The 19,268-nt window shown below is 39.8% G+C and overlaps 1 protein-coding gene across 4 annotated transcripts in view; it reads left to right on the plus strand.

Annotated features, from left to right (window-relative positions):
• PANK1 (pantothenate kinase 1) overlaps positions 1 to 19,268 on the plus strand; it is a 108,504-nt gene that overhangs the window by 6,910 nt on the left and 82,326 nt on the right. The window lies entirely within an intron of this gene.

Consider the following 19,268-nt stretch of genomic DNA (forward strand, 5'->3'; position numbering starts at 1 on the left):
TTAGGTTTAGTTCAGGTAATGTTTGTAAAGTACTTATAAAAGTGGCTGGCACATGTTAAATAATAATTTGTTGTATAAACAGTAAACAATGGAATTGGAATTGGAATCTGGGTAGTTTGGCTGTAGAGTCTGTGCCATTAACCACTGCATTCTACTGCCTCTTGAAGTTTGGACTGAACACCCTTGGAATTCTATTAAAAAGACTGAGTGCCTAGCTCCTGCTGCAAAGCCACCTTCAAACGCAGGACTAACATAGTTTTTCAACCCCAAAACTCGATATGTATTGATTACAAAGCTTTGAACAACAGGTTCAATGAACATTTATCGAGCATCCATTATGCAGCAGGTATCTCTACCCTTAAGACATCTTCAGTTTAGAGCAAGCCTTTCTCAGTCTGAGATTTCAGTAGTTAATCCCTAAGGCACCCACTGTATGTAATGCATTAATTTCACTCCTGTGTCTCTAGAACGGTATTCCTTCTGTACCATCCTGAAAAAACTGAAAAAATAGTGACACAAATAATTCTTTTATGTCCTGTGGTTTATATGGGGAACTCCATGCACAGTTTCAAAACAGTATGACAAATGTTATGGTAGAAGTGTACAAGGAGTAATAGCTGCAGAATGAGTATGATTTAAGAGTGACACCTCTGAAGTTAGGCAGATCTGAGTTTGAATATAAGCTCAGCCACTTACAGGAAGTGACCTCAGGAAAGATATTTAACTTCTTAAAGTCCCATAAAGGTGTGAGAATTAAAATAGCATTTGTGAGTTATTTAGTAAAGTCCTGACACATCGTGTGTTTCATTATGGTGGTTATTTTCATCGTCTGCTTATTAAGTCACTGGAATGCAAGCTCATGAATGTCTGTCTAGGACCGCTATAGCCCTGACACCTAGAACAGTGCCTTGCATATAACAGCCATTGAATAAATATTTTTTGTATTTAATTAATAAATGGCATCCAGCAAGGAAGATCTCATAAAGTGGCATGTAGGCTAAAATGAATGAATGGGATTTGCCAGTGAATTGCAGAGGGAAGCCCTTCCCGGCAATGAAAACATATGAGGCAATGAGAAAAAAGACAAGAGCACACAAAAGTTTACAAAAACTGTTAAGTACATAGTTCTGTAAAACTGTGAGTATAGCGAAAGTGAATAATGTCAGGAGATGAAAAAAGTAGGTGGGACCTAGAGCATGAAGAGCCCTGTATAACTGCTAAAAGGAGTTGAACTACTAAAGTTTATAGGGCATAGGAGGCTGTGCCCAGCAGAGACATGGAGGGAAAAGTGGAGGAAGAGAAGCAGCAGAAAGAATTAGGTCTATAATATCTCAGTCTCATGATCTGGGAGTCAAGATATGAAGGACAAGACATAGAAGTTTATTATTTATAGGTGCAAAGGTAACCAGTGGAGGCAGAAAAATAACCATAATTCTCTTGGCTAAATGCTTCTCTGTCATTGTAGGAAGTAAATAGATAATATCTGTAATTGATACATGAAGAGAAAACATTAAGAGCATGCTATATTCAAAGATATGTCAAAAGAACCAAAAGTAAATTATGAGGGTGATTGCTTCTGGGAAGCAGGGCTGGAGTTGTGGGCAGGGGAAGCTTTTCGTTATAAACTTTTTTAAAATTTGCAGTAAACATTTTCTAATGTAATGTGTCAGAGCAAAGACACATTTCTTTATTAAGCACTCACTCTGTGTCAGCTGTAAGACCCCATCATCTTAGTGAAGGAGGCTCCCCACTCCCGAGTCTGCAGAGGTTGCATCTTTTGCCATTTTTCTAAAACATGCTAAACTACTATGTGCCTGAGAGCTTCTGCACTTTCTGTTCCCTCTATCTGTTCCTTCCAAATGTCTCTGCATGACTAAGTCCACCTCATTATTCAATGTTACCCTCCCCAAAGAGGCTGTCTTTGCCCACCCTCCCTGCAGTTGCTCCCTTCACCCTCCAACCAGTCACTTTCAATCCAGTTGGCCTCTTTTACTTTCTTCATGACACTTACAATAACTGAAATTACCTTATTTATCTGTTTACACTATGTCATCCCCCACCACAGTGCAAGCTTATGAGACAGAGACCTCATCCATCTTGTTTACTATGTCCCTAGTACCTAGGACAGTGCATGGCACATAGTAGGTGCTCAATGAATATTCATTAGGTATTCAATAAAATTTTATTAATTGGATGTATAGATGAATTAGTACTGTGCATTTTCCTATATGCCATCTCATTTAGTCTTAAGACCCTAATACTTCTCCAGTATAAATATATACATGTAAATATATATACACACACACATACACCAGAGATGGGTTTCCCAGTCCAGACTCTTCCAAGTGCCAAAACTGTGGCTTCTCTTTCTTCTTCATTTTCAATGTCCTCTGGTGGTGAAGGATCTCACACTATTTTGAAAAGATGTTTTGTGTCCTGTTAACAAGGGTAAAATTAACAGACAGCAGTTCACGTGGGAGGCTACCAAAGTCGTAGGACACAGGTGGACATCCTTCACCTGGATGAGCTAAGAGGCCGAGCACAGGTGCTGTGATGACCTGACAGTGATGACAGTAGCACCTGTGGCTCTTCTACACAAAGAGGCATGCTCACTTGAATGGTGGGGATGGGCTGCAGTCACTGGCCTCCCTTCCACATAGCTCTCCAGGGTTGGTCAGCAACCATCTCACATGGCCTCTCTCCCCACTGCCCTTTTGTGGAAGTCAGTCAATTGAATATTAAATGTCTCTTTCTCTTTGAATCCATGATCTAACAATCTCAGTTGTCCACAAGTCAACATGGATACATGTAACTACACGGAAGTGTGGGGCAAGAAAGAAAAACACAGCATTAATATTTCAGGACCTTTTCTCACTGCAAATATGAAAAACCACAACATTCTGTTACCAAAATGGAAATATTTAAAACCAAAATAGTACTATTTATACATCATATCTTGCATTGTTTTATAAATAGCACAAGGCGGTGCTAGTGGACCTCACATACATATTTTTTAACAACAATTATAGCCTTTCTGGTCAACTTTTCTATTCTAAAGACTTCTGTTTCTGATGAGCTATTTCAAGATTCTAGCTTCCTCAGAAGGAGGAAGCAGGATCGTGCCAATATCATCTTTTTATTTTAGAAAATATTATCTTTATTATATGCTTTTCAGATTTCAATTACTAGAGAGAATAATGATGTCATGAATAGTTTGATTATTTTTTGGTTGAGGGAAGCCAATGAATTACTGTAATTAATTGATACATAATGAGACCAATTTTAGTAAATCCCTCAAAACATACAATCTTTGCTCTATGCCAACAGGGCCTTAGTGATATTGGGAGGGAAGAAGGGAAATGAGAAAGGGGAAAAAGAGGAAATGCATATTTGGATACTTTTTGTTTTCAGTCATCCAAAAGAATATTTCTGAGTCTTTAGTCACAGAGTTATAGAATATTAGAGACGTAAAGGGGCCTGCAAATTTATACATTTATACAGTATTTTTTACAAACTTATCACATGTTTTAAATATAGTTATGTCAAAACTTAAAGCTTTCCTTCATTGAATGCATGGAAAGTGGTCCTATCCTGTGGTCAACCAGACCACAAATGACAAAGCCATATGACCTAATTGACAAAGCCAGTCCTCATTTGCAAGCTAATCACTAAAATCCGGCTTATTTTCTCTCAAAAAAAGTCTTATTTTATTTTTCAGTTCATATGTGTTAATATTTCTTTTAAGCAGTAGTATCAAAAACACTGAGAAGTAAGTTATAGAATCCATGTTGTACAATATATTTCTAAAAGCAATCAAGATTAAAATGATACAACTCTCATATAATTAATTTTACATTAGTTCATTGAAACAAAGTAATACATTTTTCATTACTTAATTTGCAGTAATACAATGTAGTACCCAGCTAAGAGTAGAAGTTATGTATGAATGAGGACCTATGAGAGCACGTATGATATTCTTTAGGAAATGTACAATACATGATTCAAAATCAGAAATGCTTAATAAAAGTATACACTGCTTATATTAATCAGGGTAATTAAAGCTAGCTGCTGTAAAAAAAAACTCCACACTGTGTTTTTTCTTAATTTTTTTTTAAATAAATTTATTTTATTTTATTTTTGCTGCTGCTCGCAGGCTTTCTCTAGTTGCGGCGAGCAGGGGCTACCCTTCACTGCGGTGCGTGGGCTTCTCATTGCGGTGGCTTCTCTTGTTGCAGAGCATGGGTTCTAGGCACACGGGCTTCAGTAGTTGTGGCACGCGGGCTCAGGAGTTGTGGTCGCGTGCTCTAGAGCGCAGGCTTAGTAGCTGTGGAGCACGGGCTTAGTTGCTCTGTGGCATGTGGGATCTTCCTGGACCAGGGCTCGAACCCGTGTCCCCTGTACTGGCAGGTGGATTCTTAACCACTGCACCACCAGGGAAGCCCCACACTGTTTTATTTGTCATTCATTTCATAGCCCCAGTGAAAGTAGGGTGACTCCGGGGCAGCTGTCTTCAAAATAGCAGCTTGTTTCCTTTCATCTGGTAATCTGCAATATTGAACTCCATGGGCCCAGAAGAAGGGAAAGAGAGCTTGAATAATGGTGCTGGGGGAGTTTATAACGAGGCCTGGAAAGTGGTGTCCATTACTTCTGCTCATGTTCCTGTGATAGGAACCCAGGCATGTGGCCTCAATCTAACTGCAGGGCAGAAAGGGTAATGTGGTTTTCCTGCACAATCAGGAAGAAGCCCAGCTGATGAGCACATAGCCCATCCCTGTCACATGGCTAATAACTAATTGGTCCAGCAGCTAGCAAATTCACATGTTGTTCTTAGGAGATAGTAAAAAGTAAATAATTCAGAAGATGAAATAAAATGGGAATGTACTATAATCAGAATAAATAGCTCATGATCTAGATTTGATAAAATAGGGTTCACCTCCCCTATTGGATGATATACAACTAATCTGAGAAAAATCTTGTAAAAATCTTACCTGTGGGTGTTAATCAGTGTATCTTTAAAAAGTTGGTATTCCTAAAAAAATCCAGTTACACTGAAAAATAATCGACATCGCTACCACCGCCGTTCATAGGCTATTTGAAGGTGCTTTCCTTTCTAGCTAATGACAAAGGCCAGGATGAGTATTTTTTAAATATCTGAAAAGAATTGCTTTCCTTTAAAAATTTTTTTAAGCTGTGTTTGCTTTGCTCTCATAGAATTTTCAAGGGCATTGCATTCTTTGATTGCAGTCCAAAAAGGGCAGAAGTATAGTCACCCCCACTACCCATTCTGATTTAATTCAGAATATCCCAACATCAGCCCAAATACCCTGGTTCTAAAGCAACATTTTGCTCTTATCAGAAATACGTATAAGGAAGACAGGCATTGGGCAGTTTTTTTATGTGCTTTGATTAATTATTCAAGGAGGCTTCCCCAGTCATTTGAATTGTCCCTTTCTTAGGTAACCAGGAGATTTTTACTTCTTGGGACAATGCACCATAAGAAGATTCCAGATAAGTGAGTGTATGCCTTTCTTTTCTAAAGTAGGAGAATGGACCATAGTAAAGGGAGAGGTGGGAACATAGAATGTATGCTCAAGACAGAGGAAAGAGTATGTTTAAGCTGGGGGAAAAATAAGTAGGGCTGTATGGTCAAGTAGACAGGTCAATTCCAGGCTCTGTCACTTAGAAGTTTGTGACACTGGGCAAGGTCAACGGACCTTTCTGAGTCTGATGCTTCTTTCTTTTTTTTTGTTATTGGAGTATAGTTGCTTTACAGTGTTGTGTTAGTTACTGTTGTACAGCGAAGTGAATCAGCTATATGTATACATAAACCCCCTCCCTCTTGGACCTCCCTCCCACTCCTCCCCCATCCCACCCATCTAGGTCATCAAATGGCAGCTTCTCTTGGGTACAGAAGGTACCAATAAATGGTAGTTCTTATTACAATCTTACAGGAGAGACCCATGTAGAAAAATAACATGAGCATGGCCTAGATCATAACAAATATGATCTTCTCCTCTCCTGAGGGAGAGAATCCTCATTGGATTTTATACATTTCTCATATTTATTTACTAGATTTTAAACACTTCTGGGTTTACAGGAACTGTGCTTTACTCATTTTTGCAAACTCCTCAGTCCTAAGGACTGCTCTTGCACCTAATGGAAAAAGACGAAAGACTTGGGTCTAAATCAACAGTCTTCAGTTCATATTAGATGTTCGATGAAGATCTGAACAAATATGATGAGAGGATGAGAAGAATGAGGGAGAAAAGCTGGCTCTCCAAAAAGAACTCATAAAATCACACGTGGTGTAGGGCCCAAACCACGAACACTTAAAAGGCATTCAAAATTCTAATGAATTATTTCTAAGTTGAAGGAAATATTTTAGTAGAATGTCTAAAATACGTTTTTAATTCTGAACTTGATTAACAATAATTCTGAGTCACAGTTGGGATATACAATTTGTGGAGATGTTAAAAAAAAAACAAAACCATTCAAATGAGTGAATATTTAGGGGATATTTGTAGGAGTGTTTGGGACAGATCCGAAATAGGTTGTTTTATTTCATTTGTTCTGATTACTCGTCGTGGGGCAATAAGTAACTAGGCAGATTAAGTACCAAACAGATCATTTGGGACAAAAAGAAACATCTATATTCAATGACTGTAAATTTAGCCTATCCAGCCTCTTCTTACCACATCTTCACACTATCCAGCATGGGGCTCAACTAATGGCTGTGTCAGTCAGCCAAGAGTATCAGGTTCCTTTGCTAAAAAATATTCCAACTCAAATCATCTTGGCACACAATACCAAAAAAATTTCTTTGTCCAATAAAGTGACCAAATTTTAGGAGACTGACTAGAAACAGAAAAGCAAGTTACTAATGGAGCTTTTCTGAAATGTTACCATCAAGTGTCTAGACGTGATCTGGGGTTTGTTTGTTTGTTTGTTTTTCTGTTCATTCTAAGCAGCACCCATGGGGCCTTTCATTGGAGGTGTCATATCTTTCATTGACAATGAGCTGTTTTATTCTGTTGTTTTTTGAATATTTCCTCTTCTTTGTTCCCTCCATTCTTTCCTTCTGGGACTCCTCTTTGTTTTTCTTCAAATGTTTGGTGACTCTCGATTGTCCTTCTGTTTGCATTTTCAGTTGTCTCTTAGCCTTTCCTGTATGTCTGAGTGCTTATCTGTTCAATGTTTCTCCTTCCTGTGGTTATAGGGGAGAGGCAGGACATGCTACCAGACTGAGTGGATCAGTAGCTCATCTTCTGGGCATGGGAACTCCCACTTTCTTTTGGGGTACACACACCTCTTGGTTACTATCCTGCTTATAATGCCCAGGGGGTCCCATTGGAATTGCCTTTGCTGTTTGCTGCATAGCACAGGTGGAAGGAGAAGAAGAACTGCCTGATGGTTCCTATTGCTATAATGCTACCAAAATCACACTGAATGTTAGTTTGGGACTGCCTCCCGTCCCTGTATTCGCTTTCCCCAAGCTTGGAGCAGTACTGAAGCCTGACTCACAACTTACAGGTGCCCTCTTCTGTAGTGTTGGGCAGTGGATCCCTCCTTCAGTGTTATCCCAGTTCTACTTTCTGTCTTTCAGCAATTTCTGCAGAATTTTTGATCCATTTAGAGCCATTCATCTTGTAAGTCAACATGACCTCCAAATATCTATATATCTACATATATATATATATATCTACATATATATATATATATATATTTTTTTTTTTTAGGTTAGTTTTAGGGTTTAGATCAGGGGAGGAAGGCTGGTTGAACATGTGTTTGTTAATATTGCCATATTGATCGAATATCTCTGTAGGAGTTTTCCAACATTTTTAAGAGACATACTCCTTTTCAAACAAGATCTCATGTAGAGGATCAACATATTAAACAGGTAAAAGCAAAACTGATCTAGTTGAAGTAGAGGAAGCAGCCCTGCATGTGAACTCATTGGTCTCCCTTTGGCTCTTCACTGCAGTTCCTGAGACCCTCAGGAACTTAGGGTTGGAATGGAATCCAACCCTAAGATTCTGTGGAATCTAAGATTCTAAGATTCTATGGAATCTTAGAGCTCTGCAGAACAGATGAAAAACCATTGACAAGATTTATAGTCCAGGAATGCCTGGCCTATTATAGATTCTTAATAAATACTAGCTATCATTATGGATAAAGAAGATGTGCTGTGCAGATGGAATGGAATACTACTCAGCCATAAAAAAGAATGAAATCTTGCCATTTGCAACCACGTGGATGAGCCTAGAGGGTATTAGGTTAGTGAAATAAGTCAGACAGAGAAAGACAAATACTGTATGATATCACTTATATGTGGAATCTGAAAAATGAAACAAACTAGTGAATATAACAAAAAAGAAACAGACTCACATATATAAGGAAAAAACTAGTGGTTACCAGTGAGGAGAGGGAAGGGGAGAGGGACAAGACAGGGGTAGAGGAATAAGAGATACAAACTACTGTGTATAAAATAAATAAGCTACAAGGATATATTGTACAGCACAGGGACTATAGCCAATATTTTACAATAACTATAAATGGAGTATAATCTTTAAAAATTGTGAATCACTATAATGTATACCTGAAACGTATAACATTGTAAATCAACTTATACCTCAGTAAAAAAAAAGTCCCCAATTAATAGACAAAAAAAAAAAAAGTAACTATCACTATTATTACTGTTAAAAACATTGCCTCTCTACCTTCCCTAGCCCAAGGCCTTCCGTAGGTCCTCATACCAACTTCTGCCATTCATTCTGGCAGTCCCATCTTGGAGAGAAGGAAAAAATTTTTTTTACAGAATCAACAGCAGTTGAGCACCTACTAAATATACCCAGGCACTCTCCCAGGCCCTCACATGTTAACCTGGCTTAATCCTTACCGTGATGCTATGAGGCAAGTGTTTGATCTCCAGGATATGATGAAGAAATAGGAGCTCAGACAGACATAGAAGGAATGTACACAAATTCAAATGAGTAAGAAATGTCCAGTTATTTTATTTTCTTAAATTTAATTAAAACTAACTCCTAGCATGACTCCACTAGAATGGCAGGAAATGACATCTCAGCCATTCAGGAACCTGACTCGGGATTCTGGCTCTTGCCCAGTGTGCTAACGCATGGAGAGGGCCTGTCCTGTCCTCTCTCTTCCAACTGCCTGTATATCTGCTGGATCCCCATTTTCTGTACTAGAAAAGTTTCCTCTGGAGTGAGCCACTCCATGGCTTCTGTGTGACTTGCGATGTCGAGGATCTTTGAGGGGTTGGGGCAGGTCAAGGTACACCCCACCTCACAGCCGCCCTCTCTGAGCACTAGCTTCCTCCTCCGGCCACTGCACTGAGGCTACTCAGATCTCAGGAACCCTCCCACCCACAGACCCCCAGTTTTAGTGACAGGTATGTTTGTCTTTTCCTTCTTGCTGCCCTCGAAGAGTCTCCCTTTCTCCTTCTAAGAATCCGTAGGGGACTTCCCTGGTGGCACAGTGGTTAATGAGACTCTGCATTCCCAATGCCGGGGCCCAGTTTCAATCCCTGGTCAGGGAACTCCATCCCACATGCATGCCACAACTAAGAGTTGGCATGCCACAATTAAGGGGTCCTCGAGCCACAACTAAGGAGCCCACATGCCACAACTAAGACCCAACACAACCAAATAAATAATATTTTTTAAAAAAAGAAAGAATGTGTAGAAGACTCTAGCAGAGTTTGAACTTTAACAAAACAAAAAGTGCTCCATGGAAATGTCTGCTTTCCTTGTGCAAAAAAAACCCCAAGGCAAGAAATACCATGAGTCTTTTGCTGAGAAAGGGAGTGGTGAGCACAGGATATAGAGAATATGAAAAATTGATTCTAAGTTTTCCTGCCTCAAAAATTAAGTCACTGATTGACCCAAAGCCCCGCAGTAGTAAGAGGCACACCAACACCACCTGACTAGGACACGCACGGGTAGACCAAGCTCCAGTCGCTGCAGGGCAGGTGCTCCTGGGCAGGGGAGAGCAGCAGCTGCAGATTCTAGCTCAGAGTGGCCCTGTAACCACATTGATGGAGATCACGAGTGGATGAGATCCAGGGACTAGAGTCTTAGCAGAGTCTGCAGTCCGAGCCGAGAGCTGACTCACCTACAGGGACATTCCATCATCTTACACTAGACAAACAGTGTGTCCCAAGGACAGAATCTAAATTATTCTAATCTTAGGGCTTCCCTGGTGGCGCAGTGGTTGAGAGTCCGCCTGCTGATGCAGGGGACACGGGTTCGAGCCCCGGTCCGTGAAGATCCCACATGCCGCGGAGCGGCTGGGCCCGTGAGCCATGGCCGCTGAGCCTGCGTGTCCGGAGCCTGTGCTCCGCAACGGGAGAGGCCACAACAGTGAGGCCCGCGTACCGAAAAAGAAAAAAAAATTCTAATCTTAGAATTTCTGCATCTTTAGGCTTATGTAAAGCTTTGCTTGCCAGAAACAGAATGACAACACTATTAAAAAGCATTTAAATGGAACAAACCCAGGCACTTTCTCAGATTTTAGTACATGCATCATGTAAGGGAGAGTTAAAAGGAAATGACTTTTTACACATAAATGTGCTTACAGATTTTCGGATTATATCCCTTTGAACAATAATTTCATATTTTTAGATGAAAGACTTTTAATCCTTCTTCAAACAACCAAGAATTTAATTTTGTTCTAAATTAATTTACTTGCAATGCTAACACGAATAGTTTGTCATTATTCAGATATAAAATGTTAAATGGCCAAGGAGTTAAATCACAGAGAAAACTGAACAATTTAATTTTGGATCTATCTTTATTTTTATGTATACAGTGGTATTTTTATATTGACCTCAGCTGTCAAAAACACATTAAAAAAGCAGGGATGTGAGAGATGGTATAATTCCTCTGACAGCCAAAATAGTGTTTATAATGTTTATGTTTTCATAAGTGAGACCCTTGGACCCACAATTTTTGTGTTTACCCCAGTTCACTTTTCCTTTACTAAACATTCTAGATGTGTTGTAAATTATGGAACAAACAAACAAACAAACAAAAACAAGAAAATTGAAAGTTCAAAGAAAAACTCTCCTGAAGATGCACCAGCCAAAGGCTACCACTGTTAACATTTTCATCGGTTTCTTTTGGGGTGTCTTCCTACATATGTGTTTCAGATTCCCACTATTGTTACTGTAACTTCTTTCTTTTATAGTCATGGTCGGCATTGCATTCTCTTTTTTCTTTTTTACTTATTATTGTAAAATAAGTATTTCTCCCATTTACAAAGTAGAGTCTTCATAAGCCTTTTTCATGGCTAATAGTCTATCATATGGCTGCATTACAATTCACTTAACTAGAGGGATTGTCTTCCAGAAAATCCATTCCTCTGGATTCCATACCTTGCTTCTCAAATGTGGCTTAAGTGCCAGGGGTTTCTGGATGCCACAGGATAAATACCTTCTTAAAGTAACCAATTTCTGACAAAATTGGAAGAGGAGATTCATTCTAGATAAACCCAGTCCAGAATTATGGAATAGAACAAGAAATGTGTATGATTTTTAAGATAAAGCAGGAAAAGGATTTTTTAAATTAAATGAAATGTGGTAGAAGAGAAAATATTAACATTTGTGAAATGTCATTGCATCCTGCAATGTGATGGTCTTTTGTGATGCATACAATATTTGCAATGTGATGGTCTTTTGTGATTCATACAATATTTGTCTTTTTGCAACTGGCTTATTTCACTTAGCATAATGTCCTCAAGGTTCATCCATGTTGTAGCTTGTGATAGGATTTCCTTCCTTTTTATGGGTGGATAATAATATTCCTATAAACCAAATTTTGTTTATCTATTCATCCATTGATGTACATTTGTGTTGCTTCTACCTCTTGGTTATTGTGAATAGTGCTGTCATGAACACGGGTGTGAAAATATCTCTTTGAGATCCTGCATTCAACTTCTTTGGATATATACCCAAATATATATCCCAGTGGGATCGCTGGATCATATGATGGCTCTATTTTTAATATTTTGAGGACTCTCCATGTTATTTTCCATAGTGGTATAACCCATTTAAAAAGGAAGAAGACACACAAAGAAACATCCTATTTGTAGAAGGTCATGTTGGACCAACATTCTTGATTCACAAGGGGCAGGAATTCACTTCCCCATGTCAATTGTCCCCATTCCTTTCCCTGACAAAGCCCTGATTTTTGTTCAGGTATCCATTCTTTCTTCAGAAGGCCCATTACTCAAAGAAATTTAACCTCATCCCCAGCTTTGGGAGTATATCTTGCTTACTCTAAACTGCTCATGGGAATCCCACAACCTTGCCATTGCATGGTTTAGGAGCTCAGACATCAATCATTCACGGCACAGCTCTTTCTTGGGGAGTGTTACTGGCAGAGGAGTGGGTATGTGACCTAAGTTGGCCCAGTCAGACTGAAGGGAAAAGTTTCTGTGGTACAATGGGTAAAAGGTCTTTTTCTCCTACAGAACATGAACAAAGAAATGTGTGTCGCTATTTGTTCCTGTAAGCCATTTATTAACAGTGAGGACCCTGGTCTGGAGACAAAACTGATACACAAAGGAATACTGAACCAAGAGAATATCAAAGAAATGGAGTGCAGCCCTTATGACATTGGGCCTGGAGCCCTTTTGAGCTCTGGATTGCCTGTTAATAAATTTCTTCACAGTGTAAGCTAGTCTGAACTGGGTTTTCTGTTACTTGCAGCCCAAAGCATCCTACCTGATATAACTCTTCTCTGCTATTCAGGAACACTTGGGGAAAAGTTTGAGAATCACCTATCCATCTTACAACTCTGAGGTCTAACTGCTCCTGCTGCATTTCCTCTTTACACGTTGGCTGGTCAGTGTAGTCTTCCCACCACCAACCTGGGGATGTCGCACCCCAGGACATTTTAAAATCTAAGGGAAAGTTCCATTTTGTAGCTGAAGGAGAGATGAGGAAAGGGGATATCCCTCCTTCAGGAGATGGCCTATGACTAGATCTAATCTAGAAGAGAGGTTGTACCCTGCTGATGACTTTGAAGGGAATGGGGGGCAGGGCTACTGCTAACCCATACTATGAATTAGAAAAAAAGTGCCCTTCCCAAGACACTTTACTTCCATATGATGGTAAACTGTCACAATATATTGATTGTGTTAGCACAAAATATTTTTCTCTCATTTGCCAGAAAATTGTCATAATGAATATACAAATGTATGCTATCTAGGGTGTAAATAGTTCTCTCTTATATCTGGCACCATTGAGCATGGTACCATCTGGACATAGAGCAAGGCATCCTCTTAGAGACAGAACACAGAATGCCGAGCAGATGAGAAAGCTGGTGGAGATGTACTTGCAGTCCATTGACTTGTAGTTCAGACATAATTTTGATAAGTAAACACCTTTACCAGGTGAACTGGGATAGATAAGGGTTTTGTTTTTTTAAATTTGTCATTTTAATATAATTTCAGACTTATAAAAAGATGCAAGAAAAAGTCACCAGGAAACAAAAGTCAGTTATCATATATCCTTCACCTAGTTTCTAAATGTACACAATTATGTAATGATAGTACAATTATGAAAAACAGAAAATTTACTTGGATACCATACTATTAATTGATATATAGATCTTATTCAAATTTCCCTAGTTGTCACACTAATGATTTTTTATGGTCCTTGATCCAATCCAGGATCATATATTGCATCTAGTTGTCATATTTTCTGTCTTCTTCAGGCTACGACAGTTCCTCAGCTTTTCTTTGTCTTTCATGACACTGATACTTCGGGGGAATATTGGCCAGTTACTTTGTAGAATGTCCTTCAAGCTGGGTGTGTCTGAGGTCCTCATGATTAAATTTAGCTTATGCATTTCTGGAAAGAATACTACAGAAGTGATGCTGTGTCCTTCTCAGGGTGTCATTTGAGGAGTCATGTGATGTTGGTGTATCTCATTACTAGTGACGTTAACTTTGATTACTTGGTTACGGTGTTGTGAGCCTGATTTCACCACTGTAAAGTTATTGTTATTCTCTTTTTTTTTTTATTTTATTTTTGGCTGTGTCAGGTCTTCATTGCCGTGCACGGGTTTTCTCTAGTTGCGGCGAGCGGGGTCTACTCTTCATTGCAGTGTGCGGGCTTCTCATTGCGGTGGCTTCTCTTGTGGAGCAAGGGCTCTAGGCATGCAGGCATCAGTAGTTGTGGCACGTGGGTTCAGTAGTTGTGGCTCACGGGCTTTAGAGCACAGGCTCAGTAGTTGTGACACATGGGCTTAGTTGCTCCGGGGCATGTGGGATCTTCCCAGACCAGGACTCGAAGCCGTGTCCCCTGCATTGGCAGGTGGATTCTCAATGACTGTGCCACCAGGGAAGCCCCTGTTATTCTCTTTATAATTAAAAGTATCTCGTGTGGAGATACTTTTTAAATATGCATATATCCTGTTTCTCATCAAACTTTGTCCCACTAATTTGATGAGTTTTAACCTACAGCAATTATTACTGTGGTATTGGCCAAATGTGAGGCCAAGATTTGGGCTTTAGAATAAAATTGGAAAGTCTCCAGAAGTAGGTGAGGAATATCTCGCAATCTGACAGGTGATAAAGAGCAGTTTGGAATCAGACAGATTCACATTCAAATATTGGCTCCACTGTGTATTAGCTGTGTGGTTTTAAGCAGTCTACCTTATAGAGTTTTTATGGTGGTTATAATGAATAGAAATAACTTTGCACAGTCTCTGGCATACCATAAATGCTCGGTAAATTTTTAGCTATTATAATGATTTTGGTTATTATAAGAATCTTCAATAAAAAGAAAACCCAAAGGTACTTTCTTGGCTTAGTTCCTTAAGTAAAAAGTGCCCTTTCTTTTTTCTTTCTTTTTTTAAAAAAATTTTTAGCCTTTTATTAAATCTCAGTGGGAAGAAAATACTTCTGATGTACCAGTTAAATGAGCAAGAAAGCACACTGAATATACACACACGCCTGCACGCGCGTGCCATATGCCCAGCACTTTGGATGTAATGACAAAGGAGAGAGACTAGCTGAGATTAAAAGTATTATAAACATAATATCCAGGATTATTGAGCACTTTAGCAGATACTGCTGGGGTTTTTTTTAAGCCAGGAGCCAATCTCCCATTCATAGTAGAACTCTGCTGTATGAGTAAGTGGAAATGTTATGGGCTAAAAAAAAATTATTTCCCAAGTTCCCTTGCGGTCAGAGGTGGCGAATATGGCCAGGAAACAAAAGTCTGCTAGAGGTGACTTCAAGGAAAGCTGCTGAATTTTGATAAAAGAGACACAGCTGACATGTGCCTTTTAACCTTCATTCTTCCCGCTTCTTCCTGCCTGGAATTCAGAAGCAATGCTTGTAGATGTAACAGCCAGCTTGCAACCTAGGGGCAGAAAGCCACATACTAAAGATGGCAGGGCAGGAAGATTAAAGGAGCCTGGTTCCTTCTGCACCCGGTCTTCTCTTTTTATAAATGAGGAGACTGAAGCTCAGAGATGTTAAGCAAATTATCCACGGTCAGTTAGCTCTTAAGCAGTGCAGCTGAGATTCAAATCTACGTCTATATGACTCCAGAGGCGTCTATTTTCTACTACAGTACAAAGCTTCCTGAACATATCCAGAACTCTTTCTTCCCCCATTCACACAGTCTGATGGACAAAGCAAAGTGTGATGGGCAAAACAAAACGTCCAATGTCTGACGGCAGAGCCACAAATATTACTTATTTGTTCTCTTCGTTGACTACCAGCAATCCCAGTCTGGTAAGCAAACATGACCACTGACACTTCATCTTCTACTCATGCCAGTAAATAAGGCATCAAACTGTGATAAGCAACTCCTGATGAGTGTCACCAACAAGTAGTTGCCACCCACAGAGCACATCCAAAACATCATGGCCTAAGTCAGAGGTCACAAAGAAATGGTAGATGTGTTTTGATTAGTCGGCTTGGATGCTTAATTAATTGCTTGAGCTAAGAAATATCCCATAATAATTGAGATTTCTTGCTGCTCTTTACAAAACCGTGGCCTGAATTCCTGGGTGGCACCATTTGACTGGAGCTGCCCCTACTCCAGTACACCATTCCGTTCCATACTGCTTCTCTGATGCTAAGCCAGAGTATCTGTTTCCAATTATCATCAGGTTTGTTCTCTTCTTAATGTCGACTGAAAAAAAAAGCACAACATGAGAATTGTGAGTTAAGTTTTATTGGGGGCAAAATGAAGACTATAGCCTGGGAGACAGCCTCTCAGATAGCTCTGAGGAACTGCTCCAAAGAGGTCAGTATATATATATGTGATTTTGGTGAAGAGGGATACATGCAATCAAGCACACTTTTTGGCAGGCTACTGCTGGTCACAAGAAGGTTGCTGCTGGTCACGAGGAGCAGATGTCTCCAGTAATGATTTTAGTGCTTTTCTAGATGTGAGGAGATGCAAGAAATCGGGCTCATAAAATATCCTGAAAATATCTAATTATGGGAAGACCTGTTCTGCCAGTTTTTCCCGAAGCACAGAGTACCTCATTCCTCATCTCCACCCTGAACTCCTTTCAGGGTAAGCAGGTCAACGACTGCAGTGGCTGGTGACCTAATCCTTGCGGAGGCAGATGACAAGTGACAAGTTTTAGTTGGCATTATAATAAAAAATTGTCTCTCTATTAAATATTTGATGTTTATCTAAAACAAAAATTGATAGATAGAGCTGTTCCTTACACCTGGCCCACTTAAGGCATTTCAGTTACTTACCAGGAGGCACAGAATCGAAAGAACACTCAGACATGCGCTTTCTAAATCTGTTTTCATATTAACACCCCTTCTAGCTCATTCACAGTAACCCCATTCCATGTGTGTTACTTTAGCAAGCCTTACCAGCGACTGTCAAAGTAAGTATTATCTTTCTCATCAGGATAGGATAGGTTAGATGATTTTTCAGAGATCTTGTTGTGTAATTACTGTGTTGGTTAGCATTTTGAGTGCTACTTTGTTGATCCGCAAAGTTGTTTTCTCTGAGTGTCCTTTTGGGAAAACAGGAATGGGTGAATAGGTGGACCAGTGGACCTTTGTTTCATCTAAATTGGTGACCTCGCATCATTGCTTCTTCACTACCCTTTTCGTTAGCATTATAAAATGAGCTAATTATTATTGAACACTCTGTGTCAGGCGCAGTGCTAAGGGATTCACGTGCATTGATGTGTTTATGCTTCATAACAACACTGATATCTGTCAAAGGGTAAATTTTTTTTAGTTGAATCATGACTCACATACAAATATAAAATAAACATATGACTCTGGTTTTATTTAACATATCAATTAATGATATAATAACTAAGATGTTACAGCCAGTCCAAATGAGAATCCAAAGAGCAAATACATTAAGCCGTCAGGAATGCTTAAATGAACTTTATTGGTGTAAAACTGATCTTTATCCATGGGACAGTAATCAGTTGCATACCAGTAGACACAATTTGCATTTCTATGAATAAGAACATTTGCATTAGGGCTTCCCTGGTGGCGCAGTGGTTGAGAGTCCGCCTGCCGATGCAGGGGACACGGGTTCACGTCCCGGTCCCGGAAGATCCCACATGCTGTGGAGCGGGTGGGCCCGTGAGCCACGGCCGCTGAGCCTGCGCGTCCAGAGCCTGTGCTCCGCAACGGGAGAGGCCACAGCAGTGAGAGGCCCGCGTACCGAAAAAAAAAAATTGCATTACTCTGTTTTCTACAAATTATAGAGTTGTGAATTAACTCAAAGACAGTGAAATGCAGAGATAATCTGGATGAATAAACTAGATAGGACACCCACTAATCTTTTCTTATACTCATTTCAGAGTATTTCACAATTTTTCCTGAGAAGTACTTCTGTTGTTATTCCTCTTTTCCAAATAAGGAAACTGTAGCCAAAAGAGGTTAAGTAAACTTTCCAAGGTCTCATAACTAGTAAGTAGTGGAGTTGTGTTTGAACACAAGTCTTACTGAATCTGGCAAAAGTAATGCAGTTCATTAAATCATTTTTCCTCTCGGATTTATGATGCTTGAAAAGTTCAGTTCAAAGCAAGCAAAAATCAGAAAATGGAAGCCCACTGTTTCTTGCTTTCTTCTCTATAGATATTATAAACTGGTAGCCTGAATTCAGCAAAAGGAAATTTTTTTATATACAATGTTTAACTTAAAAAATTTTTTAAAGTGAGTTATGACCATTATCAGTTACCTATTGCTGAGCAACAAAATATTAAAAAAAAACTAGTGGCTTAAAACACAATAAGAATCTATTATCTCAGCGTCTTAGCTGGGTGGTTCTGTCTCACGGTCTCCTGTGAGGTTGCAGATGTAATGTTGGCTGGGGCTGTATCATCTGAAGGCTTGACTAGGGATGGATGATTCACCTTCAAGGTGGCTTACTCACATGGTCGGCATGATGGTGCTGCCTGTTGATGGGAGATCTCAATTATACCCCATGTAGGCCTCTTCACAGACTGCTTGACTGTCCTCATTTCACAGTGGCTGACGTCCCCTAGTGTGAGTGATCCCAGAGAAAGCAGGACAGTCTTTCATATGTTTTGTGACCTAACCTTGGAAGTAGGTCACATGTCATCAATCCCGTCATATTTTGTTGGTCACTCAGACCAGCCCTGACACAATGATATACGTTGTGTAAGTGACTACACAAGGACATACAGTCACTTCTGACTACACAAGTGACTACACGAGATCCTTGGAGATCATCTCAGGGACTGTCTATCACATGAACATTTAAACATCACAAGACTTCACATAGGAATCTGGATTTCTGGCTGCTCCAGAAAGATCAGATCTGGCAACCCTGCATTCCCACATGACAGTGATTAGTTGGAGTTGAACGGCTACCGCTCACTTAGAAAGAATATGCACTTCCTGAATTCATCCTGGTTCCTATTCAACTCACTTATGTAACCTACTCAGCTCCTATGCAATATCATTGACTTTTGACAAATGAAAGGTGTGCAGAGTGATGTACACTCATAGACCTAACTCCTAAAACATCCATGTGGCTGTCCGTGCTCTCTGTCCTCTTCCAGCTGCCAGCTGGATATCCATACTCAGAGCACCTTTGCGAGTCATGCACTGAAGATGGTAGAGCCTCTGTTAGCCTCATCTCTGACTGCATGGTGCAGAGTTCCCTCTCTCCACACTCGCCCTCACCCCTACTCTGGACTGTGGAGTGAGAAATGAATTTGATTGCGTTTGCTGTCTTAAGGTACCGGGATTGAGATGTGGAAGTTCTTTTT

This window comes from Neophocaena asiaeorientalis, unplaced genomic scaffold (genome assembly GCF_003031525.2).
Source record: "Neophocaena asiaeorientalis asiaeorientalis breed wild unplaced genomic scaffold, Neophocaena_asiaeorientalis_V1.1 scaffold131, whole genome shotgun sequence".
In the NCBI taxonomy this organism is placed as follows: domain Eukaryota; kingdom Metazoa; phylum Chordata; class Mammalia; order Artiodactyla; family Phocoenidae; genus Neophocaena; species Neophocaena asiaeorientalis.